Raw genomic sequence first — 8415 nt, 5'->3', positions numbered from 1 at the left:
TAGGAGGTAACTCTTTTGGGAGTGAATAACTAAAACAATCTTCATATTGTTTAACAAAATCATGTCTGGCTTGATCAATTAAAGAGAGGGGTTCTTTTAGAGTCTGAGACTTAGAAGCATTAGTTGGTATTGTGTGTTCATTAGAGGCATCAAGTGCCCTTGAGTCATTAGCTTCTTTTGACTCTCTCACAAAAATCATGTATGTAGAAATAGCTTTCTTCATTTCTTTAGAAATGCTAACATGACTAACCATTGGCATAGGCCAATCTCCAGCATCAACAATGCATACTATATTCTGACCCTTGAGTTGAAATGCAAGGGTCTTCTTAACAAAATCGGGAAGAGGTCTAATCTTGCAATGCCAAGGCATACCTAAGATAACATCACAGTTACCAATGGGTACAAGTAGAAAAGATTCTTGGTCACAGTAATCCCCAATTCTAAGATTCAACTTCCCCTGGATAGGAGTAAAATTGGTTGTAAGTCCTTCAAATGTCGAACCTGATCCAATTGATGTTCCCAATCGATCCGGTGGAATTTATAGTCTTTTAATAGTATTTGCTGATATAAAATTATCTGTGGAGTTTGGATCAAAGAGTATAAAAAATCGTTGATTGTTGAGTGTCCCCCAACCCTTTAAGAGTTGTCTTTTCTTCTCATTTGAATGAGTGTTAGCTTGCACATCCGGAATAAAATTTGAGGATGGCAGAGGAGGATCTTTAACCACATTTGCTTCCTTCCTTTTGTGAGAACATTCAGGCTTCATATGCCCTAACTCACCACAAAGAAAGCACCTTCCTTCCTCTTTGTACTTTTGTATCTCAAAGGGTGAGAGATACTTGTGCTTCTTCTTGTTACCCTCTGGCTTTGAATATTGGTCATGGGTAAAGATAGGTCTTCTTCGATTAGTCCTATCTCTTGGTTGATCATAGAGTTGCTCTTGTCTAGCTCCATAAGAACTCATCTCCAACTTTCAAGATATACCAGGTGCATGTAAACTTTCAACTATGATGGCAGACTCCATCATGCGAGATAAGGTTTCATGTGGATACACCTTCATGGTTCTATGTAAATGAGGGAGTAGGCGAGCTTCAAACTTCCTTTTCTTCTCTTCATTGTTGATCTCCATGAAAGGAGTAGCCTTGAGAAGAGTAGACCAATACTTGTCCACATAAGTAGTGACCTGCTCATGCTCTTTCTGGCCTAGCCAATCCCACTCCTTCTTGACATCATTCTCAAAATCAGGAGGCAAGAACTGAGCATAAAACTTCTTCTTGAACTTTTCCCAAGTCGTGGGTTTCCTTCCCTCCAAAATGAGAGTCAACCACCAACTACTAGCGGTGTCTTTCAAGTGCATGCCTACATGCCTTAGCTTAGACTTTTCTGAGAAATTACCATAAGAAAAAGCAACTTCAAATTGCCTAACAAAGGCTAACGCCTTAGCAGGATCTCTCTTACCAGAGTAAGAGTCAAACTTTATGTCCTTATCCCTAGACTTTAAAGTCTTAGTCTTCTTAAGCTTGCTCCTCTTATGGTCCCTCTTTGTCCATTTGCGGATTGTACAAGACTTAGAACCAAGAGAGTAGGAGCTAGAAGTTGATGAGGAGGAGGAGGAACTTGAGTAATCAAGGGAGTAGCTAGTTGCTGAGGGAGATGACTTCATCCTTATCCGTCTCACTCGAGATGAGGTCCTTTTACTCTTCTTGACCCGAGAGTCCTTCTTCCTTCTAGGAAGCTTCTCAACAATTGGATGCTTTGCACCTTCACCATCAATTGGTGCAATGGTGTTTCTTCTAGGTATCACCATCTTTTAGAGGATTTGGTCCTTCATAAGTAGCTTCTTCCCTTGCCCTTAAGCTATCAATCAATTGACATACTATGGGAATTTCCAAAAAGCTACGATACTCTGTCAATTGAGCCTATAATTGCTCACTTAGAGGCACTTCATCAGTTGCCATCTTTATCTTCTTCTTGCAAGGATCGCCTTTACTTTGAGAAAAGCAAAGAGACCGGCTCTGATACCACTGTTATAGGATCTGAGATACACACTCGACTTTCTTATATACTTAAAATATATATGGTGAATATTATGTTGGCACAGAGGGAGAATAGATGAGAGAAAAGAAAGATGTAGAGAGAGAGAGAGAGAGAGAGAGAGAGAGAGAGAGAAATTGACAACACACTAGGGACTTGAAGATGGGCTAGTCCCCCCCCTTATGGAGTTATATTATTGACAAGGAGCGAGCTCCTTCGTTACACATAAACCAATTCTACTTATAGATCTTGGAAACAAGATCACAATTCCTTGCACGGTATACAATAGGCTAACACTTGTGTAACTTGGAAGTTGGTACCTTTTGATCCTTCTTGAATCTCCTTCTCTCCTACACAATATGTGTAGGGCTCTCCTCTTGGCACTTGATTTTAGTAGAGCTTCCGCATCACTTGCACCTTCTCTTCTCCTCTTGGAACTTGATTTCAACGGAGCTTTTGTAGCACTTGCACCTTCTCTTCTCCTCTTGGAACTTGATTTCAGCAGAGCTTTCGTAATACTTGATTTCAGCAGAGCTTTCGCAGCACTTGCACCTTCTCTTCTCCTCTTGGATGCATGCAAAGTGATGATTCCTTCACTTCTCTCACACCCAAGGAGAGCCTCCTCTTTTATAGGCTTTCAAGAGCTTCTTTTCTTGGAGAGAGACTTGAGTTGATCTTCATGCAAGATGTGGTTGTTCCAGGACCTACTCTGCAGCACTAATTTCGAGATATCTCTCTGTGCGTTGTTTGGATGAAAAAACATCCAACACAAAAGTTGTAGATCTTGCTGTTTCCAATAACCCACACGGTCTGTTTTTAGAGATCATTTTTCTATCGTGAGATATTTTAAAAATGGATTTTTCGTGTCTTTTTAAAAAAATAGCTTTTTAATCTATACTCTCAACTTATGGTCCGTGCAACCACCTTGAGGAGTCATAGATAAGGAGAGTTCATTAGATTGCCTTCGGTCTCAACTTTAAGATTGGATTCCACACAAAAGCTTGTGTCATTTTAGACCTTAGAAAGAGAAAATCACTTCTCTCCTCACTTCCAGAGGATCATGTCTCTTGTCTTCCTTAGTGAGAGAATTACCTCTCTCATCTTTCTTAATGAAATAAAAGACCTTAAACCTTGACTTGTAAGGGAGAGGATGACCCCAAATGAATAAATACTCATTACACACACAAGTAAATGTTCCCACGTGTCCCCGGATGCACACATAAATACATATACACAATGCTAATGCACTTCCTCTTCTTAGAACTTAATCCATCTTCATTTATGTGTAACTCCTTGGTTCTTGTGTACACTCTTACACTTGGCAGGCACTTCTTTCCCCCTTCATAACTTGTACTGCATGTACCAGATATCCCCATCACAGTACTTTGATCACCTCATTAAGTGATGCACTAGGAATAATGGTTTCTAAATGGTTTTATGGCCATGCTAAATTATCATTAACACGTAAAGAAAAGTGAGTCATTAATTTATTGATATAAATTTATTAAATAGAGAATGTGTAATAAGCAATCAATTTAGTGACATGTACCGTTGTTGGAGAGTCTTGCAACCAATGCCTTAGGCAAGGAAATTTGAAATGCCTACATCTAGAAGACAATACATGTGTCGGCAAAGGTACTAGCCACAGCACCAAGGGTGGCAAAAAAGGAGTATTTGGCTACCATAGCGGAGTTCGAGAGGAAACAACCTACCTCCAAGGCTTTGACTATAAGCTTTGGAGGAGTGTTAATTGCCATCATTTGGGAAGCTCTGGGGGAGGCGGAAAGAGAAGTAGTGGAGAAGACCTCGGAGCCATCACCAATCTGAGAGGAGCATCATTCTCCCACCCCAACAAGCCCAACCATCTCACTTTCAATAGCAGCAAGAGAATAGGGGGGAGACAAAGTCCACAAGAAACAAGAGGACAACATGGAGAGAGTTACTAATAAAAAGGAGAATGACCAACCATCTTAACAGCAAGAGAGAGAGGACAATCAGTGAGGAGCAGCAAGGCTCAAAATTGTCAAGTCAAGGGGAGAGAAAAATATCACTCTGAAAATCCCCATAAGAAGAACTCGATCCACCTCCAAAGGAAAGAAAGAGTTGCAAAGGGTGGAGGAGGAATCGAAGAGACTAGAAAAAGAGCATAGGAAAATGCCAAAAGAGGAGGAAGAACAACTAAGGCAACAAGAGGAGGAGATTGCTCTAACGAAAATTGAATCAAAGATTTAGCCTATAAGTTGGTCCATTATGAGAGTGAATGCTTCCTGGTGGAAAGCAAAGTGCGGCAATCAAGATAGGAATGTTGGAGCAGCAACACGCATCCTTGAGCACACTGAATGTCACATAGCCGAAAGGAGAAGAGACATTGGAACAACTAAAAAGAAAACTAGAGCTAACAAGGAGGGCGTTGCAATATGGACTCTATGCCACGACATCTAAGCCTAACACCGACTTAGGAGTAGAGGAGAAATGTGCTCTCCTAATCTCAATTGGTTGAATCTCACAGGAACTCTCCTTGCTAGGGCTTGGGGAGAAAGAACAACAAATGTAGCCGCCTCAATAGAAGCCACTAGAGCTAGTCTAGGAAGAAGGGCCTGATTCTAAATCACATCAACAAAAGAAAGAACGAGTGCAAGAACCAAGCCCCCTCTGTGGCCATAACAAGTACAGTTAGAAGAGCAAAGGGCTCCATGCCAAGCCATGCATTCCTTAGCAAATCTCTTAGGACCCTTTAAAATGTAAATACTATAGAGCATCAGGACGATGTCTAGCATGCTCCCTCCCAATGTATATCCAAAATAATAATAATAATAATAAAGAAAAGACCCTCACAAAGCAAAAAGAAAGGAACGATGAGCTTTTCCATGTATATCAGAGTGCCATAAACACTATACCTAGGGGTCCTCAAGTTAGACACATCTGGTAGCCTTAGTCAACCACCCCCTAGCCCTTCCTATCCCCCACTTCACACTTAGGGCACATCAAGGGTAGGACACACCTAGGGAGTTTGTGCCTAGCCCTTCCTATCCCCCACTTCACACTTAGGGCACATCAAGGGTAGGACACACCTAGGGAGTTTGTGATTGCTTACGGTTAGACATGTCTCCCTAATTCACACCCACAACACCTCCCCTGTACATAAATAGGGTCCTCAAGTGTGGGACAACACCATAGGCTTCCCTAAGGTTGACCCAACTCCCAGTTTCACTAGCACGGACACCATGTAGCACTACACAGTGAGGTAGACACACCCCCAGGTAGCGCACTTCCTTTTTCTTTTTTAGGTATGCTCAACAATGGCAATCAACCACCGACATCAAAGGCCCCCAGTATACCCAATCAAATCTATTATTAGTATTTGCAATTTATCATCCAATTTTGCTGCTTCTTCTCTCCGTCCAATCTCCACAAAGCCCCATCACTGACTCAGATGGCAACCCTTCAACCACCCATGCCCTCATCAAGTGCAGCAAGTGCCATGGGATTGGCACTCGACTAGGAGGGGCGTAATGTTAACCCTAGTGCAAAGAAAGTAAAAATAAAATTTAAAAGACATAGGGCAAAGCAGAAAAAGGTGGCCCTAGTTGAAGAAATTGAAGAAAAAATGCCAAAAGTGCAAGGACAACCTTAAAAGTTCAAGGCAAGTGCAAAAGAGAAAATGCACGTTTTAAATATAAAAGTGCACTCTAAATCCTTGTAGAAGAGCGCCAAGCTCTCTCCTGTGCAATTTGTAAATGTAGACGAGCATGGGTGAAGGCACAATGCAAATAGGAAGGAAATATGAAAAGAGGACCTATGCTAAGATGGCCGGTCACATAAATAGGGATGGGTGCCCAAAGGGGATTAAGGTTAGGGTTTTGTATAAAATGCAAAAAGTAAATGACGAAGCTCATTATTTTGTGTGGCCAAAACTAGCTCTTCTCTTCTCTTCTTGTTCTTGTTCTTGCGTGCTTGAGCTTGTGCTTGAGAGAGGGAGTGAGTGTGTGAGGGTGAGGGACGATGGTGGAGAAGCTCTCCAACTTCTCCTCTCTTCTTCTTCTTCTTCTTCTTCTTCTTCTTCTTCTTCTTCTTCTCTTCTCTTGTGTGCCGAAATGGATCATGGAGCTTGGAGCTTGAGGATTGAGCTTGCTTGAGGTTGCATCTTGGATTATGGAGCTACAGAAGTGCTTGAGGGAGGAGGCAACTCAATCGAGCGTGGAGGTAAGCTAACTGCATTGGTAGGTGTGAGAGCGCATACGGCTATGTGAGAGGTAGCCATTGCACTTGGCTTGAAACACTTGAAGCAATAAGCAATTCATGGATCTTGGTGGTCGAGCATGAGCTCCCACTTCACCCTTATCTATGGCATGATTAATCAAGTCATCTAACAAGTTAGTTGAGAGACCAAGGGATCATACCAAGTACAATGTAAAGAACCAAGATTTTAGAGGGAGCCTTTGATGACTTCCAAGATCCTATTGATAGCTTTCACTAAGTTGCCAACTTTGATTGTCTCAACTATGACCCCTGAGGCCATGGAACAAAAACTTTTAGGGTTGCAAGGGCAAGGGACAAATAGTATCAAACCAATTTTTGGACATCAACAATGATACATAATAATAGCTTGTGATCACACAAGTGAAGATGGACAGCATCCAAATAATGTTGTAGAATGCTAGAGCCATAGGATTCTCATAAGATTCATTATTGGATCTCATACAATGATGCATGTTTGACCGCACAAATATGTTGCAAGTAGGCCCACATGTTGCTCAAACTCTCTTAACTAGAATGGAAAACATAGCAAGAAACAAAGATTTGGTAAAAATCCCATTAATAGCCAAGCAATTGGACAAGTGTTATGGTGGGGATGACCCTTATAGATTCATGGAACAATTTGAACAACCATTAAGATCTTGACCCACCCATAGTAATTGTTTTTTGGTAAAAGGTTAATCAAATAAAGAAGTGGTAAGCACATTATGTTTTATTCTTTTTGTGATGTTGAATTCTAATGATCATTACCCTTTATTGCAAATGGGAGCTCAACAAGTCCCTCCAATGTTACCCAACCCCACCCAACATCGATCAAGGACCCTCTCAATGAAGATAAGCTGTACCACATAACAAAGGTTTTATTTTGACTTGTAGATACACATGTGGGGAATGGGACCTTTATGCTTCTAGCTCCTAACTAACCTAGAAGGCTTGATAAACATGTATCAAATAACTAGAGATCTTATAGCTAGTTGTAGCTTAGTTGACTACATTTGAGCTATGAAAACTAATGTTTACTTCATGATGTACTCAACTCTCATTAAAAACTACCAGCTAGACACCATATCTAGTAGATTTTCCTATGTCTTAAGATATGATGGACCATTTTGTAGAGAGGTTAGCAAATTTTAAACTCATCCTGAAGTTGGTGGAAGAAACACTTGAGATAAAGCCTAGAAAAGAAAAATACAATAAAATATAGAAAACGCCTAGGTTGCATAGAGATGGGATGACTCAATGAGAAACAATGAAGGAGTACTATCAAAGGCCATCATTGATTAATAATGTGGGTATCCCTCTACAAAAAATTATGTCATTCACATACGTGTCCCAAACTCAGCTACCAAAGGATCACACTAGAGACCATAGTACTCAAGTGAAAGAGAAGAGGCAAAGGGAGGAAACTAAAAATCCCAATCCCATTGATGAGCTAGATAGGTGGAGTAAGAAGAAAAGGGAAGAAACTAAGTTGAGATCATAATGAAGGGTATCTAATGAGCAGGAGATAGGAGAGTAGTGTATGATCATCAAAGCTACTAAAAAGAGATCAAAGAAGGAATGGAAGAAACTAAAAGTCCAAATGTGTTGAGAAATAAGACATAGGTTAAGTATATATCCTATGTATGCAAAAATAAAGTAAAGCCTATGTGTGAAGAGACTTTAAGGTCAAAAGGCATATATCACTTTAGTGAGATACTTTGTGTATACTTAGTTGACAATGAAAGATAGAGAAGAATGAAGATAAAGAAGAGGAGGATTCCTTGACCCTCTATATCTTGTGCCATTATTCCTTTCATTGCACATCCATTTTTATATTTTTTGTTGGTATCAGAGTGGTATTGCAGGAAATCCAATTGAAAGCAGGAACAAACATTCAAGAGCTATTGTGTCTCAGATTTGGGAGTTATTGAGCCCACTTGGAATGCATTTTGGGAAGGAAAGGAGGCTAGAAATGATGTATGATAGCAAGGTTTTGATTGTCCCTAGTTTTGGATTGACTCATGTATTCGAGGCTAGAAATGATGTATGATAGCAAGGTTTTGATTGTCCCTAGTTTTGGATTGACTCATGTATTCATTATCAAAAGCACAGGGGTTGCTCAAGCTTGGGGCTTGCTTAACC

Source organism: Lygodium microphyllum, unplaced genomic scaffold, assembly GCF_053477565.2.
Source record: "Lygodium microphyllum isolate KBCC unplaced genomic scaffold, Lygodium_microphyllum_v1.1.10 scaffold_31, whole genome shotgun sequence".
Taxonomy (NCBI): Eukaryota; Viridiplantae; Streptophyta; class Polypodiopsida; order Schizaeales; family Lygodiaceae; genus Lygodium; species Lygodium microphyllum.
The sequence above is the reverse complement of the archived record's forward strand: the minus strand, read 5'-3'. Positions refer to the sequence as shown.